The sequence below is a fragment of the Oncorhynchus masou genome, chromosome 7 (genome assembly GCF_036934945.1).
Source record: "Oncorhynchus masou masou isolate Uvic2021 chromosome 7, UVic_Omas_1.1, whole genome shotgun sequence".
Classification (NCBI taxonomy): Eukaryota; Metazoa; Chordata; class Actinopteri; order Salmoniformes; family Salmonidae; genus Oncorhynchus; species Oncorhynchus masou.
In genome coordinates, this window is record NC_088218.1 from 24951346 (window position 1) to 24978700 (window position 27355).

Consider the following 27355-nt stretch of genomic DNA (forward strand, 5'->3'; position numbering starts at 1 on the left):
TTCTTTAATTAAAACATCATGAACATATACCACGCTGAATTTTGGTCCGCTTCTTACGACGATCGTGACAGGCAAGGACTAGGGATAAAAATACAATAAATAGAGCTAAGAACAGGTAAAATCCTAGAGGAAAACCTTATTCAGTCTGCTTTCCAACAGACACTGGGAGACAAATTCACCTTTCAGCAGGACAAGCAGGGCAAGCAGGACAAAACTCAAGGCCCAATATCTACTGGGGTTACTTACCAAGACAGCGTTGAATGTTTGAGTGAGTGGCCTAGTTACAGTTTTGACTTAAATCGACTTGAAAATCTATGCGAAGACTTGAAAATGGCTGTCTAGCAGTGAAATAGTCATTTAAAAAAATACATTTTAAATAGTAGTGTGAAAATATTGTACAATCCAGGTGTTCAAAGCTCTTAAAGACTTAATCGCTGCCAAAGGTGGTTCTTACATGTATTGACTCAGGGGTATGAATACTTATGTAAATAATTCTATATGACATTTTTTGGTATTGTAATTTAATCAATTTTAAATTCAAGCTGCAACACAACATGTGGAATAAGCCAAGGTATATGAATACTTTCTGAAAGGCACTGTATGTGACGTAGTAGGCAATATCTGCTTTTTACTTGTGAGCACTACCTTCAGAACTACTGGCTCAAAGGTATACAACACTGAAATCAATAGGGATTATCAACCACCAAAACCACACAAGATTCTAAAGAGAATTATATTAGTCTTTCTCTCTGTCTCTGTCTGTCTGTCTCTCTCTCTCTTCTCTCTTGTAGCCTCGTAGGAACAATGAGTTATTATAAAGTTGTTACACAAAAAATAATTACACAACAATAACGATATTAGGATCAATGATGACATTGAGCATACTATTAAATAGTAACTTATTTATAGCTCCAATCAGCATCATTACAGATTCAGAGACTATACGATTAAATGTTGATTAATTCGTTTAGCCTCCGTTTCCAGTGTCCACCCCCTTGATGACGTCGGCAATCTCCAAGCCCCAGTTTGAGCAGAGCACTTTACAGAACGAGCACTCTTGTAAGGGAGCTGTAAAAGAACAACGTCCGAAGCCAGTTCCTGAAGTTTCGGATACGTTTTGGGACGTGGTCAACATTTTGGTTAGGTTTTCAACATTTTGATTAGGTGTTCACAAGCCCTTGTAAGGTATGTCAAGCTTCTGAACTATTTTACGTTTCGTTAAACGAGATGCCAAGATACAGTAGGCCTATGTATGATAACCCATTAATTGATGAAGCACACAAGTCATCGTATTGGGTTTCCGATACTTTCTGAAGTCATGCCTTACTTATCGTATCCATTACATAATGTGCAAATGGTTGTATTCATGTGAAATTAATTTAGAAGTATTTACCATACTGCTGAATAGTATTTTATGAAACTGTTGTTTGAATATCGCAAAAAATCATAACTGACACCTCATACCTCACCGTTGACCATGTGTTGCCTCCTACCACAAGAGCTCATGCTGTGAAACAATGTGGGGAGTGTTGCCAAATCATTAATTTTCATCAGCAGCATCATCGCAATTAACATCACCTATATAATATTACTACTATAACACAGTATATAAATATAGAACTATAGAAACCATCATCACCATCATCATACTCATCTTTCTCTTGTTACATGTTCTCCTCTTCCTCAATTCTTTATTAGTAGAACATATATCATGTTTGTTGTAATAATGAAGGGATATGCTCCTAAATAACACTCATTCATTTCAAGGAGAAATAGAAAGTAATGAATAATGAGATATTCCATTTTATAACATTCATTAACCCTTTACTGCAGTGGGCTAAATCAGGGTTGGTAGTCTTAAACAAGTCTACTTTGAAACAGAAGTATACACTTCACACACATGGTTGTGGGCTTAGAAAAAGAAGACACCTGTACCATGTCAGATATAGAGTTGAAATGTATTCCATTTAGAGTTTGTATCCCAATATTACACCTTATATACATCACAGAAGACTGAAACATAACAAAACCGTTTGACATAAAAATGCTAGATTTCCAGCTGTTTAAAAAAAAAAAGTTGATTAATTATGAAATTATGAAAAATATTTATAACATTACACCCATGAGGCCACTGGTCATTTGACTGCAGGTTATGCTAATTGGAGTCTTTTTTTATTTGTTTGACAGAAAATGGTTTTGAAGCCAGGCCATTTGTCTTCAGTATTATTTTGGTAATTACATATTCATAGTGTGTGTGTGTGTGTTTTGTGTGTGGCAGCAGAACAGCATTGTTGTTGTTCTTGGGAGGCCCTTATTGCCTTTCTCCCAGACTGCATTAGAAGAGGATTAGGGCTTGGGACTGAGACGGGAACGTGGGTAGCTGCCTGCCTGGGTAGTGAGAGGATTTTTGGCTTATCAGATGACCTTATTCACAAGGGATGCAATCCCAAATAACACCCTATTCCCTATATAGTGCACTACTTTTGACTGTGCACTTCATCGGGAATAGGGTGCCATTCGGGATTCAAGCCAAAGGCTCAGGAGGTGTTGGGAGAACATGCAGCGCTCACTCACATTTGACATGCCCGTCACACTTACCCTTTACTGTTGTCACTCAACATTGTGGGCCTTTGACTCAAATGAATGTATCAGACTGTCATATGCCGGTCCTTCCCAAAAGCATAGTTATTATTACACGAAATGAAATACCTTGCACCCCATTATATCAAAGCGATTCAAAATCATTGTTGATAAACCTATGACGGGTGCAAAAATAAATGATCACAATAACATAGTAACTGCACCTTTCTTGACTCTCGTGACTTTATTAGAGGCAGTTGAATGCTACAGTATGCAGTTGAGCTCTGCCGTCTTGCTGTGTGACATCAGACACCGTTCCATTTCCTGGTTGAGATGATTTAAACCAGAGGGTTCGGGGGATTCTAAATTACAGCAGGAATGTGAGCTGAGAGGTACTCTGCTGTAGGAGAGGAGACCGGAGACCTGCCGGTTATTGGTCTGTTTCCCATCAGAGAAGCATTTCCTCTCGTCTTGTCCTCCTCTCTTCTTCTCTTCTTCACTGCATCTCTTCCTTCCTGTTTTCTTCTCTTCCCCATCTTCTTAATTAATGTGGCGAGAAAGAGGAATACGAGGGTTTTGGTTTCAGAAGAAATAAGAGAGAAAAAGCGTATTATCGTTTTTCTTGCAACTCTATCTGTTTGGTTACCAAAACAACTACTATAGCTATATTGTAAACTTGCTAGCTATTTCAGTGGATGTTGAATCCATTTGTACCCACAAATGAACACATTTGTAGCGTTCTCTGGAAAATAATGCAACTTCCTAGCGCGTCGTGCAAAACATCTTCCACGTCGGTTATTATTTTCCATAGAACTCATAGCCCCTCGTTGATTTACCCTTACGTACAGCCTGTATGTAAACAGAAACTATCAGAGCACTTGAGCAGGATATAAACTCTATTGCGCTAAAACTGCTCACTCAGAATGACCCTGGTCTGGACAGAACTTTACTGAACAAAATACATAAACTGGGGTTATTCTTATATGAGAGGGTGAAAGGGACCTTGGTCAGGTCTCGTTTTGCTACTCTCAGGGACATGGTATGACAAAATATCCTAGCGCGTAAAAATAAATAAATTGGAACAGTCGGTAGGGAGTTTGACCTCCCAATATAGGTGATTTTAACATTCAAATGATCTTCCTCTTCACTTTTTCTCCTGCCTTCTCAGAGCTGTAAAGAGCAAATAGTGTCATAGTCCTCAATACTCTCAATCCAGCCTTCCCATTAAAGGCTACAGGTAGCCTAGCGGTTAGAGAGTTTGGCTGGTAACCGAAAGGATGCTGATTTGAATGCCCAAGGTGAAAAATCGGTTGATGTTCCCCTTCAGCAATGCACTTAAGCCTAATTGTTTCAGGGGCTGTTGATAATGGCTGACCCTGGCTGACCCACTCTCAGGGGGAGTTGAGATATGCAAAAATAAAATGTCACATGTGTATAATACACACTTGTACATGTGTGAAACAGGACCACTATATATTTGTATTATTAGGGCTGGGAGAGGCTTGGGACCTCACAATATGATATTAACACAATACTTTGGTGCCGACAAGATATGTATTGCGATTGGATATGTATTGTGATTTGATACTATGATTGTATTGCGATTCGATGTTCCAAACATATGTCTGTTGCAGAGGGACTGTAACGTTCTGTGTGTAGTGGGTGAGAAGTCAGGCGCAGGAAGCAGAGAGTTCAGGGGAGTGCTATTTTAATGCACAAAAAAACGGCGAACATAAGCCAACCCCACGGAAACACAGGGCGTATCAACAAACAAACGCCCCAAACAGGGGATTTAAACTGTCCAGAAAAAACCCCACGAAATGGGAAAACACGTAACCCATAGACGTACACACAAATTTACTCAAAACAGAAGGTCACAATAATTAATCCCGCACAGGGAACCAGGCGGGCCGGCTGACTAATAAAGCATCACTAATATTATACCCAACTCAAAACAGGTGCACTCAATAAACACATAAGGAGGGGGAGGAAATAGTCAGTGGCAGCTAGTAGGCCGGCGACGACGACCGCCACCCGAACGGGGGAGCCACCTTCGGTCGGAGTCGTGACAGGGACAAGAGAGAGCCATGAGAAAGCACGTTTTGAACTGTCATGGCAATGTAAGTGCTGAAAACAAATGGTCTTCCTGTTTAAAAAGAAGATGGAGAACAAGCGATGAATTAAATATTTTTTTGTGCAGGACAGGTACAGCCAACTAGCGCAAAAATAATATTGCGATATTGTCCAAACAATACCATACGATATAAATAATATCCCAATATGTAACTGCATAGATTTTTCCCCCCATCACTAATTATTATTTACCAGGCTATAGCACAATAGCCTCTAAATAAACATCTACATGATTTTCAATGTTTGGTACACAGAGTAAAATATAATTGAGGGAGAGGTTTGGGAGGGGCACAAACAGCTATTCATTCATTACTATTACCTATTACTGTCTCATTGGAGTTTCCTTGGAAGCTTGTCTCCCTTCTCTGCTAGTTTGTCTGGTGCAGTACAGTATAATGATGCACACACATATGCTACACTCTCTCTTGCTCTCTCTCCCTCTCTTGCTCGTTCTCCCCCTCTCGCTCTCTCTTGCTCGTTCTCTTGCTTGTTCTCTCTTGCTTGTTCTCTCTTGCTCTCTTGCTCGTTCTCTCGCTCTCTCTTACTCGTTCTCTTGCTCTCTTGCTCATTCTCTCGCTCTCTTGCTTGTTCCCTTGCGGGTTCTCTCGCTCGCTTGCTCATTCTCTCGCTCTCTTGCTCATTCTCTCGCTCTCTTGCTCGCTCTCTCTCACTCTCTTGCTTGTTCTCTCGCTCTCTTGCTTGTTCTCTCGCTCTCTTGCTTGTTCTCTCGCTCTCTTGCTCGTTCTCTCACTCTCTCTTGCTCGTTCTTTCGCTGTCTCGCTTGTTACCTCGCTCTCTTGCTCATTCTCTCGCTCTCGCTTGCTCTCTCTCTTGCTCGTCCTCTCGCTCTCACTTTCTTGCTAGTTCTCTTGTTTGCTCTTTCTCGCTCTCTTGCTTGTTCTCTCGCTCTCTCTCACTCTTGCTTGTTCTCTCGCTCTCTTGCTTGTTCTCTCGCTCTCTTGCTCGTTCTCTCACTCTCTCTTGCTTGTTCTTTCGCTGTCTTGCTTGTTACCTCGCTCTCTTGCTCGTCTCTCTCTCTTGCTCTCGCTCCCCTCTCTCTCTCTTGCTCGTCCTCTCGCTCTCACTTTCTTGCTAGTTCTCTTGTTTGCTCTTTCTCCCTCTCTTGCTTGTTCTCTCGCTCTCTCTCACTCTCTTGCTTGTTCTCTCGCTCTCTTGCTTGTTCTCTTGCTCTCTTGCTCGTTCTCTCTTGCTCATTCTCTCACTCTCTCTTGCTCTTTCTTGCTCGTCCTCTCGCTCTCTTGTTCTCACTCTTGCTCGTTATCTTGCTTGCTTTTTCTCGCTCTCTTGCTCTCGCTCTCTTGCTCGTTCTCTCGCTCTCTTGCGCGTTCTCTCGGTTTCTTGCTCGTTCTCTTGCTTGCTCTCTTGCTCATTCTCTTGCTCTCTCGCTCATTCTCTCGTTCTCTTGCTGCTCTCTTTCTCATGATCTTGCTCTCTTGCTCATTCTCTTGCTCTCTTGCTCATTCTCTTGCTCTCTTGCTCATTCTCTTGCTCTCTCGCTCTCTAGCTCTCAGCTCTCTCTTGAGCTCATTCTCTTGCTCTCTTGCTCAATCTCTCACTCTCTCTCATTCTCATGCTCGTTCTCTTGCTCTCTTACTCGTTCTCTTGCTCGGTTTCTCACTCTCTTGCTCATTCTCTCGCTCTCTTGCTCATTCTCTTGCTCATTCTCTCGCTCTTTCGCTCATTCTCTCGCTCTCTAGCTCTCTCTTGAGCTCATTCTCTTGCTCGTTCTCTCACTCTCTTGCTCGTTCTCTCTCTCGCTTGTTCTCTCACTCTCTTGCTCATTCTCTGGCTTTCTTGCTCACTCTCTTGCTGCGTTCTTTTGCTCTCTCTTGCTCGTCCTTTCATTCTCTTGTTCGCTCTCTCGCTCTCATTCTTGCTCGTTCTCTTGCTTGCTCTTTCTCACTCTCACTCTTTTGCTCGTTCTCTTGCTCTTTCTCACTCTCTTGCTCATTCTCTCACTCTCGCCCGACCTCTCTCGCTCTTTCGCTCATTCTCTCGCTCTCTTACTCGTTCTCTTGGTCTGTTTCTCGTTCTCTCACTCTCTTGCTCGTTCCCTCTCACTCTTTTGCTTGCTCTCTTGCTCATTCTCTCACTCTTTCTTGCTCATTCTCTCGCTCTCTTGCTCTCACTTGCTCTTTCTAGAGCTTATTTTCTTGCTCATTCTCTCGCTCACTCTCTTGCTCGTTCTCGCTCTCTCTCTCACTCTCTTGCTCGTTCTCTCGTTCTCTGACTCTCTTGCTCGTTCAATCACTCTCTCTTGCTCATTCTCTCTCTCTTGCTTTCTTGCTCACTCTCTCGCTCTCTTGCATGCTCTTTCTCGCTCTCTTGCTCATTCTCTCTCTTGCTCATTCTCTCGCTCATTCTCTCGCTCTCTTGCTCGGTTTCTCGCTCTCTTGCTCTCTCTTGCTCATTCTCTTGCTGTTTTGCTCTTTCTCTCGCTCTCTCTTGCTCTCACACTTGCTCATTCTCTCACTCGCTCTCTCTTGCTGTCTCTTGCTCGTTCTGTCTTGCTCACTCTCTCTTTCTTGCTCATTCTCTCGTTCTCTCGCTCTGTTGCTCGTTCTTTTGCTCTCTCTTGCTCATTCTCATTCTCTCGCTCTCTTGCTCGTCCTCTCTTGCTCATTTCTCTTTTGCTCTTGCTCTCTTGCTCATTCTCTTGCTCTCGCTCATTCTCTCGCTCTGTTGCTCATTCTCTCATTCTCTCTTGCTCATTCTCTCGCTCTTTTGCTCTTCCTCTCGCTCTCTCTCTTGCTCTCTTGCTCGTCCTCTCGCTCTCTTTCTCATCTCTCTTGCTCATTCTCTCTCTTTCTCATTCTCTCGCTCTCTTACTTGTGCTCTCGCTCTGTTGCTCATGCTCTCGCTCTGTTGCTCATGCTCTCGCTCTGTTGCTCATGCTCTCGCTCTGTTGCTCATGCTCTCGCTCTGCTGCTCATGCTCTCGCTCTCTCTTGATCGTTCTCTCGCTCTCTCGCTCTCTCTTCCTTTCGCTCTTTTGCTCTTCCCCTTGCTCTTTTGCTCTTCCCCTCGCGCTCTCTTGCTCATTCTCTCTCTCTCTTGCTCGTTCTCTTGCTCTCTTGCTCATCTCCCTCTTGCTCTTTTGCTCTTGCTCTTTTGCTCTCGCTCTCTTGCTTGTCCTCTCTCTTTAGCTCTTGCTCGTTCTTCTCTTGCTATCTTGCTCATTCTCTCGCTGTTTTGCTCTCTCTCGCTCTCTCTTGCTCTCACGCTTGATCGCTCTCTTGATTGTTCTCTCGGTCTCGCTTGCTCATTCTCTCTTGCTCGTTCTCTCACTCTCTTGTTCTTTCGTTGTCTCGCTCTCTCTTGCTAGTTCTCTTGCTCATTCTCTCTCTCTGTCTCTCTTGCTCAGTCTCTCCCTCTCTTTCTTGCTCATTCTCTCACTCTCTCACTCTCTTGCTAATTCACTCGCTCTCTTGCTCATTCTCTCGCTCTCTTGCTCATTCTTTCTTTCTCTCTCTTGCTCGCTCTCACTCTCTTGCTCATCTCTCTCTATCTCTTGCCCTCTCGCTCATTCTCGCTCTCATCTCTTTCTCTCTCTTTCTTGCTCATTCCCTCTTTCTTGCTCATTCTCTCGCTCTCTTGCTCCTGCCTTCTTGCTCACTCTCTGTCTCGCTCATTCTCCCTCTCTTTCTTGCTCACTCTTTCTTGCTCACTCTCTCACACACACGCACGCACACACACACACACACACACACACACACACACAGTGAAACAGTCTGAAGCCCATTAGGTGTCAGATAGTTCCATTAGCTGAGAAACAACTTTAGTTAATTATGATGTTGTGTCACATGTTGTGTCACATTTAATAATCGGTGTTTGAGCTTCCTGGAAGGCTGCTTTCTTAAAGAGCTCATTTATCCTTCCCTCGCCTAAGGCATGACTTCAATATCAGACTCCTATAGTTCTCTTATTAGTTGTTTCCAGGGAGAAAATTAATTAATGAACTAATGCTAATGAATGCAAATTATTTAGCGGTTGACTACCATACCCATGTCTTCTTGTGCAGAGAACTTCTCTACACCAAAGTCTCGGGGTGGATATCAATAACATAGTACTGTTGGTTTTAATATTAGAATAGTAGGTCTATGCTGACTAAGGTCTAATGGTGAATGAAGTATAAGTCCTTACTGTTTTACTGCAGTATACTCATATCCCTCTGTTAGGAACTAAACCCAAATCTGATTTACTTCAACAATTAGCTTTCTGTGGTCTCAAATTAAAGGAACCTACAGACTTATCATTCACATCGTCTAAGAGTCTCGTAATAATTCTGATAATTTATTACTTTTTGTATAGTGATTAACAGCCTTACTTTTGACAAAGTAATTGGCTTGTCAGTGAAGCAGGACAGAATAATGACATTGGCATGAATCATTAAGGTGAAGGTATACTTACAAAATGCTAAAAGAGGTTATAAATAGTTTAGAAACCATTAAGGTTTGTTTATAGATGAGTTATAAATAGTTGTTACACATTTGAAATTGTGTGTACTGTAACTGTTATTGAGAAGGCCTGGTTGTTTTTACATAGATTGTCTTTTTGACAGGCTTCTCATTCCTATAATGACCACAAATATTTCTATGAGCCAAAGTTGTAGGCATATGCTGAATGATATTGCTATAAAAATGGGGGACAGAGAATCTTTGAGAAAATACTCAAAAAAGGTCATTAAAGTAGCAAGTCGGTCAGGGATTAGAGAACACTGCTGTGGATTTAATTAAAGTGTGTTAAAGTCTCTGCTCCCTCGCGTGTGTTTACGGAACGGTTTGCTGAAACAATATACCCCCTTCCCCCCTTTGTCGGCAAGATGAGATGAGGACCTTCAAAATGTATTGATGGAAATGAGGCCTTTCAGAATGTATGAGACAGAATGTGATGAGACAGAATGTCTCATAAATAATGATGATATTTGATTGCATTTTGGATTGTGATTAACAGCCGTACTTTTGACAACGTAGTTAGCTTGGTGGGGAAAGTTTGGACAATGCTGCACAGCCATGAACTGAATTGAAGATTAAAGCGTCTCGAGAGATCTCGATCTTACGAACATTGAAATAAGATTGATATAAAGATGTAAAACTTTCCAGTGCACTATGGAAAGCATCTACAGAGACTCAGTGACAAGTGACAAGTGGCTTCTGGTTCCAATTCATCATGTCTGGCTGTGGTATCTGTGGATTCATCTCAGAAAGGATCTAACAGCCAGCGTCTGCTATTTATCTTGGTGCAGAACATCGACTAGCAATCTGACCCGGGTGTTGCATCAAAGTGGATGACAGTCTTTTTTTGTCAGTCGAGCTTTATTGATCCTCACATCCATGGACTGTCACTGTCCCCCGAGCCTAGCTAGCTCCCTGGCAAGGGGAAGGAGAAACAAACAGGTTACATTGAGCCACATATTTTCCTCATGGATTGAGAGTGGGAGTGAAATCTCTCCCTGACATCTCTGGGGACTTTAGTGTCTCTGAACAAAACCTTTTAGCTTTTAGGCCAGGGCTGTAAGGTTCACTGCAATGAGGTGTAGTGTAGCACGCTACCCCTCCTGCTTCCTGTGCGAGAGAAAATGCTGGAATCAAGAATATGGTCTCACTCATATGAAAGTGCTCTCGTCCTGAGCTCAACTGACAGTGTGTTTTGAATTATGGATTGGCTAAATGTGAAATCACGAGAGAGGTCTTTGAGCTAGTTTGTTGTAAATAGGGGACGCTGTGTGACATGGCACATGGTACTGCAATATTTGCTTGCTCTATACACTTTGCATACATTTGAAATGTTACATGTGATATAAAGTCAAATTACACTAAGTCATGTCCAAATGATTGTCAAGACAATAGCTATGTCAAGGAAGAAACCTATCTAGTCTGCGCTTACATTTTTACTGAACATTGTACATCTGAGAGGGTTTAAGAAGGGAATGTCCCATGATTTCCTGTATGTCTATACCCCAAGTGATTCACTGTCCCTCCCTGAGGCTTTATTGCTTTGCAAAGCAACAGAATGAGATGGAAAATATGCAATTATCATCTACAACTGCGCACTGAGATACAGAACACAGAATTAGCAAGTGCAGGCATAGAGGACACCTATGACTGTAAAGTAATTGGAAAGGTGTTAAGATAGCAGAAGACAGACTGGGCACAGACGTCAATTCAACGTCTATTCCACATTAGTTCAATGTAGTTTCATTGAAATGACTTTGAAATCATGTTGACTCAACCAGTGTGTGCCCAGTGGGATATGAGTGTCATAAGATGTTAAACTGTCCCATGGCGGGGTGCACTGCTCAAAATGTTTATTCTCTTCACAGGATATTATTTGGCATCTGCTGGAATCTATTCATTTTTTGTCCCTAGCCAAGACTGTCCGCACTTCCTACTGAATCAAACCATGTTGTACATTGTGATGATTGAATCATTTATGGCTCTTACAGGAATGGCTCAATCACAGCTAATGAAGATGTTCTCATTTTTGTTTCCTTTTATTCTAGATACAATGGAGAGCTGCCAAAGATTGAATATCATAATTGGAGAAATGGAAGAGTAGTAGTGCGACTGCAACTCGGGCAATTCGCACCAAAATGGCGGCCCACCGGATCATCAGAGTGACCAACAGTAACCATGTTCTCCCTCGCTGCAAATCGGAGGGCACGCTCATTGACCTCAACGAAGGGCTCTCTGAGGCTAGCCTCACAGATGTCAAAGGTGAGGATTCAATACTGACTAATGTACCAGACAGTCATTCATCCATTTAAATATATATTGATTTGAATGCAAATTGAGGATGAATTGAGGATGTTTATGTGAATTTCTGATCTTCCTTTTCTTTTCATGCAGTGCCTTCTTCCAGTGCTTTATGGCTGGACAATTCAGCTTCCTTTGTAACTGCTCATGAAGTAGTCGCCATCAAGGATTACTGCCCGTCCAGCTTTACCACTTTAAAGTTTTCCAAAGGTGACCGGCTTTATGTGATGGACACGTCGGGTGGAGAGTGGTGGTATGCCCACAACAACACAGAGATGGGCTACATCCCCTCAGCATACGTCCAGCCCATCAACTGTAGGAACTCATTGCTCAGTGATAGTGGCATGATAGACAATCTAGGGGAGTGTACAGAGGAAGGGGCTAAGGAGTTGGATCACCTAGGGGAGTGGACAGGGGTGTCCATTAAGACCACTCCTTATTCGCCTTATTTTAACAGCAATCCCTTCTCCCTCCATTCCTCCTCCACCAACCCCTTCATCAACAGTGGTCATCTACATGGTTCTCTGGACCAGAACTGTAATGAGAGGGGAAGGTCCACGGACCTGTTAGTCTTTGACTCCCTGGCCTCCCCAGTCTCCCCTTCGGGACCTAACTCTACCTCAAGCACCACCATGATCAATGGCTTCAGTAGCTGCAACATATTTGACATGATGTCAGCCACCAGCCCCAACCAGGACTTACAGGTTTTACAGACACTGCGAAGGGATAACCCATTCTTCAGGAGCAAGCGATCGTACAGTTTATCGGAGTTGTCCATCCTACAAACACAATCCAACCCCCCTTGCCTTCTTCCGGGTTCTTCACCGGCCTCAAGGCTCCCTCGCCAGAGCAGTTTCAGAGCAGGGAGGACTTCAGGACTGCGTGGCTAAACCATCGGAAGCTGGCCAGATCTTGCCATGATCTGGACTCTCTGGGGCAGAGCCCTGGTTGGGGACAGACTCAGCCGGTGGAGACCAACATTGTCTGTAAACTAGACAGTCGTGGAGGGGCCGTTCAGCTCCCAGAAACCCAGATCAGTGTCCATGTCCCTGAAGGACACGTGGTTCCTGGAGACACCCAGCAGATCTCCATGAAGGCCCTACTGGACCCTCCACTGGAGCTGAACAATGACCACTGCTCCACAGTCAGCCCAGTGGTGGAAATCAAAGTGTCCAACATGGAGACCAAGTCCTTCATCACTCTGGAGATGACCGTGTCCGTGACGGTAAAGAAAGACAGTGGTCAGGTAGCCGAGGTGCTCTGCGTCCGGAGTGACTGCAAGGAGGGACCCTATATAATCATCCCACATGCTTACCTATACAAGGACACAGTACAAGTCCAGTTGGATAACTTGGAGCCGTGTATGTACGTGGTGGTAGTGGTGCAGGCCCAGCACGTCAACCTTAATACAACTGTATGGGACAATGTGTTGAAGAAAGTCACCCTGGGTGTCTATGGGCCCAAGCACATCCATCCTTCGTTTAAGACAGTCGTGGCCCTATTTGGGCATGACTGTGCCCTAATACCCTACTGGTGAGTGAGGTGGGGAAGCAGGCCCACTCTTCCCCTCCAGTGGCGCTCACACTGTGGGGGAAGCATCAGTTTGTCCTTGGTAGGCCCCAGGACCTTCAGGTTGGCCTATACTCCAACATGTCTAACTATATGATTAAGGCTAATGAGCAAACCAGGATGATTCGGGCCTTCCAGGTCAAACTGGGGAAGGTTAGCCGACTCATTTACATGATCACATCCAACAACCCTGAGGACATATCAGACTTCACCTTGCAGGTCCAGGTCAAAGACGGCCTGGATTGTATCCTGGCCCAGTTCTGCGTCCAAACACCGCAACCGCCTCCGAAGAGTGGAGCGCGGAACACTGGCCACAGGCGGTTCCTGAAGAAGAAAGAGGTGGTGGGTAAGATTCTTCTGTCACCTCTGGCCATCACTGCCAAATATCCACAGTTTCAGGAGCGCTGCATCACCAACCTGAAGTTTGGCAAGTTGCTCAAATCTGTGATCAGGCAAAACAAGAGCACATACCTGTTGGAATACAAGAAGGGAGATGTGATCGCCTTGCTGAGCGAGGAGAAAATCAAACTACGAGGACAACTGTGGACCAAAGAGTGGTATATTGGATATTATCAGGGAAAGACCGGTCTTGTTCACGCGAAAAACGTTCTGGTTTTGGGGAAAGTCAAGCCTATTTATTTCTGTGGCCCGGACCTCACAACAACCATGCTAGTGGAGCAGATTCTGAAGCCTTGCAAATTTCTCACATACATCTACGCCTCTGTGAGGACAGTACTCATGGAGAATATAGGGAACTGGAAGACCTTTGCAGACGCACTGGGATATGGGAACTTACCTTTGTCTTGTTTCTGTCGGACAGAACTGGACAACGAGCCTGAGAAGGTTGCCTCGGTTCTGGAGAAGCTCAAGGAGGACTGCACTAACATGGACATCAAGGAGAGAAAGACCTTCCAGAAGGAACTCATGACAGTACGTTTGTGTGTGTGTGTGTTTGTGTGTTTGTCTCTCTCTGATGCATGTGTATGTGTGTTTGGAAATCGCTCGTCATGCACGTTGTACCTCTTAGGCTGTAGAAGCTATTCAAATGTATGGTTCAATACAGAAACCATATCAAAGGTAATGAAATAGGAAATTCCAATTTCTCTGGAAATGGGTAGCGCTTCTGTGTTTATTCCCTATTTTCCATCAGCAGCAGATGTTGACATGGTGTGGAGGCAATGGAGGCAATGGGCTGTGATGTACTGTGAGATGGGGGGGGGGGGGTGGCTGATATTTTACTGTACTCAGGTTATTCAGTCACATGTGCCTTAGGAGTAGGCCTACTTGTTGGGAGAATAAGTGTGCTGTGAATTACAATGCACAAAAACACAGCTACATCACCTCCTTCAGTGCAACTCCCGAGACTGAGACACAAACAGAGACGACAATATCCTGAGAGATTCTCCTCAAAGCAGGCAGGGTTGCTGTTGTGACCAAAAGTGTTGACTCAACATGCCTCCCACTTCCTCTCCAGTCACCCTTTTCAAGTTTTAGACAGAAGTGCTTGGTAATGTAACTATACCCCGCATTGCAACAGTCACAAACAGGCAACAGTTTGTTTGAATTCTCGATCTGTGGAGAAATTGGATCTGTCTGGGAAAGTGAGGTTGATGTCTTTTTCACAATGCTTGCTTATGCAAGCCTCTTATCAGTCAGAACTAGCATATATCAGTTTATTTTGGTATGAAATATAACAGTTGTTTATGCCAACAATGGTTTTTTGATCAAAGGCAGGCTAGAATTCAAACAAGCTAACATTTTTTTCTGCCAACAGGCATGATAAGCTGATGTTAGGCTTTAGGTTTGTGCAAATATTGCCACTGCTGGCTACTGTACATACAGTAGACAAAGGGATGAGGATGGATTGGTCTCTGATAACAATGATCCATGCCCAAAGCCCTCATACTACCCCTCACACACACACACCATTTATGGTGGACACACAGATCGGTTTACTGTGCCCCTAGCCTGGGAGTAACCTAACATAGCGGACATAAAAGAAAACACCTGAGTGGAGTTCCCACATCCGGTTTTCAGTGGAAGAGGAAGTTGAATGATTGAATGAGCTGGATCCCTGAAACCTAGAGGCACCTGGCTGTTGGCAACTCTGCTAATGGTGTCCTGGAGGCAATGCCTGAAATAGATCCATGTCTTATCTTTTGATTCCAGCCAGTCTTGATAGCCTGCAAGCCACAGTAGAAACAGAGTGTTGTTGCCGATCCTGATCAGGCCAAGAAACACCAGCTATAAACATCAGAGACACAACTGTTGGTCCATACTGGTACATTCGAGCAGGATCTTGAGGACCATTGATATTGCTGCGCTGCAGTCGACATAATATGCTGCGTCTTACGTTGATCCTCCGGGTTGTTGCCAGAATTTTCCCGCACAGCAAGAAGTAATGTATTCAAGGTTTTAAAAAGCTAGTCATTTCCTTGATTTGCCCTAAACCAAAAAAATGTATCAACCGCTCTGCATTTTTTCCATTAATTATATTCCACATAACAATTCACATTTCCTGTTGCTACAAGATTATTTATCTGCGGTGCGAAACTGGCTCAAGTTAAGATATGGGATCTGTGTATAGGTTTGTGTGGGGGGAGATGGTTGTATAAAGGTTTGTGTGGGGGGAGCTGGTTGTATAAAGGTTTTTGTGGGGGGAGATGGTTGTATAAAGGTTTGTGTGGGGGAGATGGTTGTATAAAGTTTTGTGTGGGGGGAGATGGTTGTATAAAGGTTTGTGTGGGGGAGATGGTTGTATAAAGGTTTGTGTGGGGGGAGATGGTTGTATAAAGGTTTGTGTGGGGGGAGATGGTTGTATAAAGGTTTGTGTGGGGGGAGATGGTTGTATAAAGGTTTGTGTGGGGGAGATGGTTGTATAAAGGTTTGTGTGGGGGGAGATGGTTGTATAAAGGTTTGTGTGGGGGGAGATGGTTGTATAAAGGTTTGTGTGGGGGAGATGGTTGTATAAAGGTGTGACAATATTGCAGCACTTGATGTCATTATAGTGAGAGTCTATGGTGAGAGTCTATGGTCTTTCTGTTGTTCTGTGGCTCTGTAGCCTTTCCTCAAATGTAGTAATTTTTGGTGACCTTAATCTCACACATTATTAATTAATTATCTGGACTAAAACTGTTAATCAAAAAGTTTGTGCAAAAACTAAACTAAGAAGCTTTAAAGCTCAGGTAGTAGGCATTGTTAGACAGAACAGAACCATGGTTAGGTCATATGCTTGTCTGAATTAACACAAACAAAAAATACACTACATGACCAAAAGTATGTGGACATACTGCTCGTCAAACATCTCATTCCAATATCACGGTCATTAATATGGAGTAGCCCCCCTCCCTTTGCTGCTATAACAGCCTCCACTCTTCTGGGAAGGCTTTCCACCTGATGTTGGAACTAGAGGTCGACCGATTAATCGGAATGGCTGATTAATTAAGGACGATTTCTAGTTTTCATAACATTCGGAAATCGGTCATTTTGGACGCCGATTTTGCCGATGTGATTTTTTTTATTACACCTTTATTTAATCTTTATTTAACTAGGCAAGTCAGTTAAGAACACATTCTTATTTTCAATTACGGCCTAGGAACGGTGGGTTGACTGCCAGGGATTCAATCTTGCAACCTTACGGTTAACTAGTCCAAAGCTCTAACCACCTGCCTCACGAGGAGCCTGCCTGTTCACGTGAATGCAGTAAGAAGCCAAGGTAAGATGCTAGCTCGCATTAAACTTAATCAATCATAATCACTAGTTATAACAACACATGGTTGATGATATTACTAGTTTATCGAGCGTGTCCTGCGTTGCATATAATCGATGCAGTGCGCATTCGCGAAAAAGGACTGTCGTTGCTCCAAAGTGTACCTAACCATAAATACCAATGCCTTTCTTAAAATCAATACACAGAAGTATATATTTTTAAACCTGCATATTTAGCTAAAGGAAATCCAGGTTAGCAGGCAATATTAACCAGGTGAAATTATGTCACTTCTCTTGCGTTCATTGCACGCAGAGTCAGGGTATATGCAACAGTTTGGGCCGTCTGGCTCATTGCGAACTAATTTCCCAGAATTTTATTATGACATAACATTGAAGGTTGTGCAATGTAACAGGAATATTTATACTGATGGATGCCAACCGTTAGATAAAATACGGAACGGTTCCGTATTTCACTGAAAGAATAAATGTCTTGTTTTCGAGATAATAGTTTCCGGATTTAACCATATTAATGACCTAAGGCTCGTATTTCTGTGTGTTATTATAATTAAGTCTATGATTTGATAGAGCAGTCTGACTGAGCGATGGTAGGCACCAGCAGGCTATTAAGCAGTCATTCAAACAGCACTTTCGTGCGTTTTGCTCGCAGCGCTGCTGTTTATGACTTCAAGCCTATCAACCTCCGAGATGAGGCTGGTGTAACGATGTGATGTGAAATGGCTAGCTAGTTAGCGGGGTGTGCGCTAATAGCGTTTCAAACGTCACTCGCTCTGAGACTTGGAGTAGTTGTTCCCCTTGCTCTGCATGGGTAATGCTGCTTCGAGGGTGGCTGTTGTTGTTGTGTTCCTGGTTCGAGCCCAGGTAGGAGCAAGGAGAGGTACGGAAGCTATACTGTTACACTGGCAATACTAAAGTGCCTGTAAGAACATCCAAAGGTATATGAAATGCAAATGGTATAGATGGAAATAGTCCTATAATTCCTATAATAACTACAACCTAAAACTTCTTACCTGGGAATATTAAAGACTCATGTTAAAAGGAACCACCAGCTTTCATAGGTTCTCATGTTCTGAGCAAGAAACTAGTTAGCTGTCTTACATGGCACATATTGCACTTTTACTTTCTTCTCCAACACTGATTATTTAAACCAAATTGAACATGTTTCATTATTTATTTGAGGCTAAATGGATTTTATTGATGTATTAAGTTAAAATAAGTGTTCATTCAGTATTGTTGTAATTGTCATTATTACAAATAAATTCAAAAAAATTGTCAGATTAATCGGTATCGACTTTTTTTGTCCTCCAATAATCGGTATCGCAGTTGAAAAATCATAATCGGTCGATCTCTAGTTGGAACATTACTGCAGGGACTTGTTTCCATTTAGCCACAAGAACATTATTGAGGTCGGGCACTGATGTTGGGCGATTAGGCCTGACTCGCAGTCAACGTTCCAATTCATCCCAAAGGTGTTCGATGGGAAGGAGGTCAGGGCTCTGTGCAGGCCAGTGAAGTTATTCCACACTGATCTCAACAAACCATTTATGTGGATTTCGCTTTGAGCAGGGCATTGTCATGCTGAAAAAGGAAAGGGGCTTCCCCAAACTGTTGCCAAAGTTGGAAGCACAGAATCATCTAGAATGTCATTGTATGCTGTGGCGTTAAGATTTCCCTTCAATTGAACTGAATGGCCTAGCCTGAACCATGAAAAACAGCCCCAGAGCATTATTCCTCCTCCACCAAACTTTACAGTTGGCACTATGCACTCGGGCAGGTAGTGTTCTCCTGGCATCCGCCAAATCCAGATTTGCCCATTGGACTGCCAGATGGTGAAGCATGGTGGCGAGCTTTACACCACTGATGATCGTAGGCTGTGTGCGGCTGCTCGGCCCAGGAAACCCATTTCATGAAGCTCCCGATGAACAGCTCTTGTGCTGACGTTGCTTCCAGAGGCAGTTTGGAACTTGGTAGTGAGTGTTTTAACCGAGGACAGATGATTTTTACGCACTGTACGCTTCAGGACTCTGAGGTCCCATTCTGTGAGCTTGTGTGGCCTACCTCTTTGCGGCTGAGCCGTTGTTGCTTGTAAACGTATCCACTTCACAATAACAGCACGTACAGCCAACGTGGAAAGCTCCAGAAGGGCAGAAATTTGACAAACTGACTTATTGGAAAAGTGACATCCTATGACAGGGCCACATTGAAAGTCACTGAGCTCTTCAGTAAGGGCCATTCTACTGACAATGTGTGCGTATGGAGATTGTATGGCTGTGTCCTCGATTTTATACACCCGTCAGCAACGGATGTGGCTGAAATAGCCGAATTCACAAATATGAAGGGGTGTCCACATAGTTTGGTATATATAGTGTAGCTGATTATTATATAAAAGTCTCTAAATAAAAGATGACCACTTCAAGCTAAGTGGCCTATGATTCAAATTCCTCACAAAACGATAATTCACAAGTGTGACCACCACATGCATAGCTTTGTCGAGCCTACACAACGCTGTGCTCTATGGGCTTTAACACCCTGCCTTCCCTTTTTTTCTGAGTCGCTAGCATGGTCTGACAGGTGTCGTCAGTTGAAATGTGAGGAGAGGAAAGGAGACATTGGTCAGGTGAGATAGCAGGCCGGGGGGGAGAGACCAACGCAAACTGACACCCACTAAGAATTCTCAAAGTGATGGATGGTGTTGCTCAGGTAGCAGACAATTGAAATGCCATCCCACTGCTCATCACTGAAATTGTTCCCAACGGCCAACCAGAAAGACCGAGAGAGACACATGCAGATTCTTTATTTTTTTTAGGCATTCTTTAGATTATGATTTTTCAACGCCGATACCGATTATTGGAGGACAAAAAAGGCGATGCCGATTCGTCGGCCGATTTTTTTTAAATGTATTTGTAATAATGACAATTACAACAATAGTGAATAAATACTTATTTTAACTTAATATAATACATCAAAATCAATTTAGCTTCAAATAAATAATGAAACATGTTCAATTTGGTTTAAATAATGCAAAACCAAAGTGTTGGAGAAGAAAGTAAAAGTGCAATATGTGCCATGTAAGAAAGCTAACGTTTAAGTTCCTTGCTCAGAACATGAGAACATATGAAAGCTGGTGGTTCCTTTTAACATGAGTCTTCAATATTCCCAGGTAAGAAGTTTTAGGTTGTCGTTATTATAGGAATTATAGGACTATTTCTCTCTATACCATTTGTATTTCATATACCTTTGACTATTGGATGTTCTTATAGGCACTTTAGTATTGCCAGTGTAACAGTATAGCTTCCGTACCTCTCCTCGCTCCTACCTGGGCTCCAACCAGGAACACAACGACAACAGCCACCCTCAAAGCAGCGTTACCCATGCAGAGCAAGGAGAACAACTACTCCAAGTCTCAGAGCGAGTGACGTTTGAAACGCTATTAGCGCGCACCCCGCTAACTAGCTAGCCATTTCACATCACATCGTTACACCAGCCTCATCTCGGGAGTTGATAGGCTTGAAGTTATAAACAGCAGAGCTGCTGGCAAAACGCATGAAAGTGGTGTTTGAATGAATGCTTATGAGCCTGCTGGTAACTACCATCACTCAGTCAGACTGCTCTATCAAATCATAGACTTAATTATAATATAATAACACACAGAAATATGAGCCTTAGGTCATTAATATGGTCGAAACCGGAAACTATCATCTCGAAAACAAGACGTTTATTCTTTCAGGGAAATACGGAACCGTTACGTGTTTTATCTAACGGGTGGCATCCATCAGTCTAAATATTCCTGTTACATTGCACAACCTTCAATGTTATGTCATAATTATGTAAAATTCTGGCAAATTAGTTTGCAATGAGCCAGGCGGCCCAAACTGTTGCATATACCCTGACTCTGCGTGCAATGAACGCAAGAGAAGTGACACAATTTCACCTGGTTAATATTGTCTGCTAACCTGAGTTTCTTTTAGCTAAATATGCAGGTTTAAAAAATATATACTTCTGTGTATTGATTTTAAGAAAGTTATTGGTGTTTATGGTTAGGTACACGTTGGAGCAACGACAGTCCTTTTTCGCGAATGCGCACTGCATCGATTATATGCAACGCAGGACACGCTAGATAAACTAGTAACATCATCAACCATGTGTCGTTATAACTAGTGATTATGATTGATTAAGTTTAATGCGAGCTAGCATCTTACCTTGGCTTCTTACTGCATTCACGTGAACAGGCAGGCTCCTCGTGAGGCAGGTGGTTAGAGCTTTGGACTAGTTAACCGTAAGGTTGCAAGATTGAATCCCTGAGCTGACAAGGTAAAAATCTGTCATTCTGCCCCTGAACAAGGCATTTAACCCACCGTTCCTAGGCCGTCATTGAAAATAAGAATGTGTTCTTAACGGACTTGCATAGTTAAATAAAGATTAAATAAAAGGTGTAATTTTTTTTGCAAAATCGGCATCCAAAATTACTAATTAATCGGACATTCCAATTAAATCGGTCGACCTCTAATTTCTTAATTGAACCTTTATTTACACAGGGTCTCATATTAAGACCCAGGTATTTCAGTCCAAGCAAAATTCTTGATTGATAAATTGCTCTTTGCTAAGAAGCTATTTTTATTTATTTTTGACCATTTTAATTTAAAAATGTAAAATCATCTTTCAATATGAAATGTAGTCAATCTTTAAACATGAAAAATGTCTTAAATAAATACAAAATTAAACAATAAATACTTTTAATAAATTGTGTGTGTAGTAAGACACTGTGTAACGGCGTTCTTCGTTTGTCGAAAGAGAGTCGGACCGAAATGCAGCGTGTTGGTTACTCATGTTTTTTTTATGAAACAAATGACGAATACATGAAAATAACTGAGACAAATACAAAACAACAAAACGGAACATGAAACCTAATTACAGCCTATCTGGTGAAACTACACAGAGACAGGAACAATCACCCACGAAATACACAGTGAAACCCAGGCTACCTAAATACGGTTCCCCATCAGAGACAACAAGAATCACCTGACTCTGATTGAGAACCGCCTCAGGCAGCCAAACCTAAACTAAACACACCCCTAATCAACCACAATCCCAATGCCTACAAAACCCCCAATACGACAACACAATAACATAAACCCATGTCACAAACCGGCCTGACAAACTAATTAACTAAAACACAAAATACTAAGACCAAGGCGTGACACACTGACTTTGTACAGACACTTTTGACAAATAGATACGGCAATGATTTTAGTCACCACTGCCATCACCCTATGTACTGTACACACCATTAAATATAATGACTGAAAGTCACCGTTGGGCCTACCTTCCCCATTTCAAACTAGAGAGAAGTTTATACACTGCTGATGTAGAAACCTTTTCCTCACATATAAAGTCCCTGGTTGACTTTAATGAGCAGGTTGAGTCCTTGTTACTTTGTTCTTCCCTCTCCTCTCTCCTGCTGTTAGTCTCAGGGACACTGTGTGTGTGTGTGTGTGTGCGCATTTGGCGCTTGCCTGTGTGTGTGGGTGTGTGTGTGTATGTATACGCTCCTCTCCCTGCCTTTTAAATGCAGGGAGAAGAGCCAGACAGGCTCATTTGGAATGACGCTTAGAGAGATAACTGCCTCTGAGAGCTCTGAGGCACATGGTAAATTTGAGCTGTCAGTCATGTCTGTCAGGGCTTTCCCCCAGTGGACATGTGGATCAAGTCAGAGAAGGAGTAAGCCTCCACACCTACATTTTCGAAGGATGTCCCTAAAGCTTCCTTATTTTCATCAGCCTGCCTACCACTGGCATTCAGGTGCCATTCTCTGATTGGATGGGAAACTGTCTGAGTGAGTGTGTGCGCAGGCATGTACACACACACACACACACACACACACAGGATACACTTCAGAAAATTTCAGCGAGTTACGTAGTTTTATCATAGGTTTAGATTAAGAGTTGAAACGAGAAGTAAACGTGAATGGCATGAGGACTTTTGGAATTGGAAGGTTCTATAAGGATCCATTGCACTCCATTGCACTTGTGCAGGAGGTCATTCAAAAGAGCTGGATTCCTTTTTATACAGTTCCTCTCTGAAGATAAAGATAATGGAATATGACATTATTAGCTATTGGTTTCATGAAAGAGTTCTGCATGAACCATAGTACATTATCACAACGTTTTTGGTTTGCTCATGTTATGGGATATAACTGAAGCAGCATTTATGCGTTGTTTATCTGCTGCCATGGAATACATGACCCAACTCCTCAGCACTGTATGGGAAAATGACATGTCATTTGGTTTTGAGGTTTTCATGACAGGAAGTGATTGAAGGATTAAGAGGATAGATGTTGAGTTAAGAGGTTTCAAGAGACAGTGATTCAACTAATCTTCCTGCTGGTTGAAGGCTATATGTCATAACTGTGACATGGTAACTAGAGTTACACTGCAAATGGCACTCCATGGGGGTCTGGTCAAAAGTAGTGCACTATATAGGGCCCTAAAATCAACTATGGACCTCGAAGCCAGTTCCACACCATTTAAAAAAAAAAAAAATGTTCCCCTCTAATCAGGAACTGATTTAGATCTGGGACAGCAGGTGTGTACAATTCATTATCAGATAGAACAGAAAACCAGTAGGCTCTGAACCTCGTAGGGTAAGAGTTGAATACCCATGATATATGGTATAGGGTGCCATTTGGGACTCACACTAGTAACTACGCTACCATGTTGACTCCTTGGCCCTGCCAGACCGGTGCCAGATGTTGTGAATGACACAGCATTAGGTCTGTGACTGAACTGAGCCACTCCATTGTGTCACTCACAGTTGACTCAGTTGGCATTGTTGGCAGACGGAGGTAGAAGCCGGCCCAGTAGCCAGACAGATGGTGGTGATGGTGGACGTTATGCTGCAGTCCTGTTTGAGTAACTTTGACAGAAATGTGAGTCCTGATACAGCAGTCAGCGCAGGACAGAGGCCAGCTCATTAAAACAGTGCTGTTCAGAGTCGGGCCAGGTGGCCAAGGTGACTGGAGTAGCACTGAAATTCTTTGAAGACAGTGTGTGTGTCCTGCTAAGCACCCTATTCCCTATTTAGTGCCCTACTTTTGACCACAGCCCATAGGGGACTATATAGGGCAGTGTTTCCCAACTCGAGGCCTCGAGTACCCCAACATAACTCGTTGTTATTGTAACCCTGGACAAGCACACCTGATTCCAGCCCTAAATGAGTCTGGGGCTACAACATAAATATACGCTGTTGGGGGTACTGGAGGACCGGAGAAACACCGATATAGGGAATAGGGTGCCATTTGGGATGCAGAAGTCACTCAGCTCCCAGTTTGACAGACCAACATTTGGATTTGAGTGGTATGAGCTCCACATGCCTCATTCTCTTTCTGCGAAGCAAACACATGCTGGCTCTTCTATTTAGATACAGTACTGTGCGAAATATAGATAGTATGCCTGCCTCAGCAGATCCTGTCAAGTTGCAGGCAAACTCTCCAAAGAGACTTTGAAGTGGAAAAAAAACATTTATGTATTCACTGTTTTGTAAGATATAGTGGTGAAACATATGCAGTCTCTTATTGGCAGGCTTAACTGGTTGGCTCTGACTTCAAAACATGAGTTTCTGTACATAAAACATATTGTTTTTATTGGGTTGTACTTTCCATTTTCCTTTGATATTATATAGCCCTCATGGGTTGTAGCCTACACAGTGTAGACATGCTGTATGGCAGCCCACCTCCTCATGGGATCCTGATAGGCTTGATTTGCAGTCTCCCTTTCTTTCATCCCCTGTTCGTCTGTGGTGTTTCTGGTAGAGAGAGGAGTGGATTAATAGTGTATTTTCCCTGGCCTCCTGGTTTTATTGTCATTCAACACATATGTGTGTCTGTGTGGTAAGACCCAGAGAGGCTCTTCTGAATCATGCTATAATTCATCCTCAGACTTCACAGCAGGCTTTGTTAAAGAATAGGGAGGGATAGTGTAGCCGTAGTTAGAGACACAAATGTATTGTATCAAGACAATACCCTGGCCCCCGAATGCTGTTCCTCCTCACTCCTTTAACCATGTCTAGAGAGTCATGTCTTCACACCCCTTTAATGGTGAACACTATGTGACACAATGGTGTGTCATTGCTGATCCTTGGGGTGTGTTGTTGAACTGTTGTCTCATAGCTAACTGTTGTCTTCCGTCGACGACCTATGCTCCAGGAGGAATAAAAAGCTTGAATTAGTAAATCAAGTTGTCTTTATGTGGCCTTTCTTCTAGGCCCTGTTGAAGATGGACTGCCAAGGCCTGGTGGCCAGGCTGATCATGGACTTTGTCCTGCTGACCACGGCCGTGGAGGTGGCCCCGCGCTGGAGGGAGCTGGCGGAGAAGCTGGCCCGGGTAAACAAGCAGCAGATGGAGCAATACGATGCTCCGCACAGGGACAAGAACGGCCTGGTGGACAATGAGGTGAGATTATCAGCCCATTACATCTAGATACGGTAACATTTACTGGGTTTGACTGGTGTTGGCTGCCTCAGACCTGTAATAAAATGGACGTGAGAAAATGCTAACCCTGCTATCAGTTTCTTGTGTGCAATGTTCTTTTATTTTAGCCAGTCAGACTTGACCTTAGAAGCATTTGGAATGATTCTCTGTCCCCTCTGTTGATCTTGAAGGGTTTTATGAGTACTTTGGATTGATTGATCGGTTGTTCTATAACAGTCGATTGATTGATTCTATGTTGACAGTCAATGTGGAAGCCAGCCTACGACTTCCTGCTGACCTGGGCGGCCCAAATCGGGGACAGCTACCGGGACGTGATCCAGGAGCTGCACCTGGGCCTGGACCGAATGAAGAATCCCATAACCAAGCACTGGAAGCACCTCACCGGAACGCTCATTCTGGTCAATAGCCTAGATACGTTACGCAGCTCTGCCTTCAGCCCTGTAGGACAGGGGGACTATGCCATTTGATCTGTACCCATCTACATCTGAAATGACACCATTGTGTCACACTATTTCCTAAATAGGCTGCGTTTACAGAGGCAGCCCAATTCTGATCTTTTTTCCACTAATTGGTCATTTGGCCAGTCACATCAGATCTTTTTCAGAGCTGATCTGATTGGTCAAAAGACCAATTGCTGAACAAAATATCAGAATTGGGCTTCTTGTGTAAATGCAGGCATAGTAGGCCACACATTCTGGCTGGAGCCTGATCAGAAGTAGTGCACTATGTAGGAAGTTGAGTCTCAGGAGGCCATCTGAGGGGTGATTCCTAACTTCCACTGATGTGAAATGTTCACTTCGTCATGCATTGACATCAGTGGGAGACTAGTTGAACGTTTGATTTAACTTGAAGTTTAACTTTGAATCTGCGTCAGAAATGGCAGCCTATTCCCTACATAGTAGTGCACTAGTTTTCGCAAGAACCTGGGTCAAAAGTAGTGCGATATATAGCAAATAGTGTGCCATTTAAGATGCACACTGAGTCTCTGGAGCTTGGCACTATGGATCCAGCAGGACTACTACTGGTCTCCTCCAGCCCTCAGGATGACCAATTAGCAATCACACCTTGACCATCGCTGTTATACCCAGAACTTTCAACTCTTGACCCATCCTCTTGCACAGGACTACAATGGTTTGTAACCAGTAACCACCACTTCACACAGAGCACATGTTACTGTAGGCCCATTTCTCTGGCGGGTTAAACACTCTCATTGGAATTTACAGTAGATTATTATTAAGCCACAATATTGATGTGATTTCATATTGGTTGATGTTTCAATCAATTTCTAAAGGGTGGTTTTTACTCTGTATTGTCTTTTGCTACACATTTTTTTTCTACAGAAAGTGGCATAGCACTCATTTTTATGGCTTTTTTTCACTAAATATATATATAAATATATATATTTCAAATGAAAAATTTACAGAAACTTGATTTATGAAGTGCATTATACGCAATCACTTCTGATTTCTATTTCTATCCCCCTTATGTGTTTCTGTGCTGAAAATCGGCTCTTTGTACTTTTTGCTTGCCAAAACAGTTAGGTGCTAGCCTAGATCAGTTTATTGTTCTACACAAAAGTATCATCATTTCAGAATAAACCCCCTTTGGTTAGTTTCCTCTATGTTCACTTTAGGATAAAATGCGTGCCACAAAAATCTGAAGAATAATTACATAATGTATCCAGCAAGGATCTTTCCTCTTTGTTTTCTGAAAATTTAAATGCAGAATTACATCACGATATGGTCTCTTTATTTCATTTGTTTTAACCGGCAGTAACGGAATGAACAATTATTTTGAGGAATTCAATTAGATGTGATGGTTTAAATGGTATGTTTTGTGAATGCAGATGAAATGTTAATAGTATTATTTGCATAGTTAAATGGTCACACTGGTCTGTGACGGTACCGATTGACAAGTTCTGCACTTCGATGCCTCTAGTTGTTGTCTTTACCTGTTGGTTCATATTAACTCAATAAAATGGCTGACAATTCTAAAGTGCCTCTGTCAGGCAGTGTGCAGCTTTCATGGACGGAATTTGTGTTCCCGTGATTCTACATTCACAGACATTATTAAACATAATTTGTCT

At 42.9% G+C, this 27355-nt stretch overlaps 1 pseudogene; it reads left to right on the top strand.

Moving 5' to 3' along the window:
• Nucleotides 1–1050: 1050 nt before the first annotated feature.
• On the top strand, nt 1051–27283 carry LOC135543577 (SH3 domain-binding protein 4-A-like; annotated as a pseudogene).
• Nucleotides 27284–27355: the final 72 nt, after the last annotated feature.